General features: G+C 50.8%; 1 non-coding gene across 1 annotated transcript; it reads left to right on the forward strand.

The window, feature by feature from the left end:
- Positions 1–166: 166 nt before the first annotated feature.
- On the forward strand, positions 167–285 carry LOC112343989. Its single transcript, XR_002991508.1, has one exon. It is a non-coding gene; the product is annotated as a 5S ribosomal RNA (ribosomal RNA).
- Positions 286–1238: the final 953 nt, after the last annotated feature.

Below are 1238 nucleotides of genomic sequence, written 5' to 3' on the forward strand. Positions count from 1 at the left end.
AGCGTGCATTTTGGGGCCCAAAACACGGTCTTCGTGAATTGTTGGGGAGGTACCACACGTCCCGCAGGTTTTTTGGCACCCAAAAAGAACACGGGATTGTGGAGGTACACTGCAGCTTTGGATCAGCTGCCCCACTATAAGAGTAGGGGGAGTGTGAAATATTTCAGAGTGGGTTCAAACCGTGACTATGGCACTGGATCCCATCAGACCTCCAAAGTTAAGCGTCCCTGGGCTTGAATAGTACTGGGCTGGGTGACCACCCGGGAAGTCCAAGTGACCCCCTCTTTTTTTTTTCCTTACAAGTCATTTATTTTTGTAAGATCACTGTTTTAATATATAAACTTTGAGTATTTTTCCATAGCATATAAGTGTATGGTCTTTAAATACTACTTACAATTGTGAATGTAAGGTGTATTTGCCAAATTGTGTCGTTAGCTAGTTATTAACTAGGATATAAGTTAGAAATAATGTGTTGGTGATTGTCACCACGTGGCATGGCAAGCAAGTCCAAACATATGTGTGTCACGTGGCATACAAGGTCAAGGACACTAAACTCTAACTATGAGAACAAGCCAAAGGGCATGCCACGTGTCAATGTGACACATTGAAAACCATAAAACTCAGAACAAACCAAAGCACATGCCACGTGTCAATGTGGCACACATTGAAAACCATAAAACTCTATGAGAACAAACCAAAGGGCATGCCACGTGTCAATGTGGCACACATTGAAAACAATAAAACTCTATGAGATCAAACCAAAGACCATGCCACGTGTCAAAATAAAACTCGGATATATCCAGGGCTAGACACATCCAGGGCCGGACATGTCGGGGGCCCGACATATCGGGTGCCCGACATATCGGGTGCCCGACATGTCCGGGGCCAGACATGTCCGGGCCCGGATATATCCGGGGCCTGACATGTCCGGGTGCCCGACATGTCCGGGGCCGGACATGTCCGGGCCCGGATATATCCGGGGCCCGACATGTCCAGGGCCGGACATATTGGGGCCCGGATATATCCGGGGCCCGACATATCGGGTGCCTGACATGTCCGGGGCCAGACATGTCCGGGCCCGGATATATCCGGGGCCTGACATGTCCGCGTGCCCGACATGTCCGGGGCCGGACATGTCCGGGCCCGGATATATCCGGGGCCCGACATGTCCAGCGCCGGACATATTGGGGCCCGAGTATATCCGGGGCCCGACATGTCTGGGGCCCGACATATCGGTG

Source organism: Selaginella moellendorffii, unplaced genomic scaffold, assembly GCF_000143415.4.
Source record: "Selaginella moellendorffii unplaced genomic scaffold, v1.0 SELMOscaffold_432, whole genome shotgun sequence".
Taxonomy (NCBI): domain Eukaryota; kingdom Viridiplantae; phylum Streptophyta; class Lycopodiopsida; order Selaginellales; family Selaginellaceae; genus Selaginella; species Selaginella moellendorffii.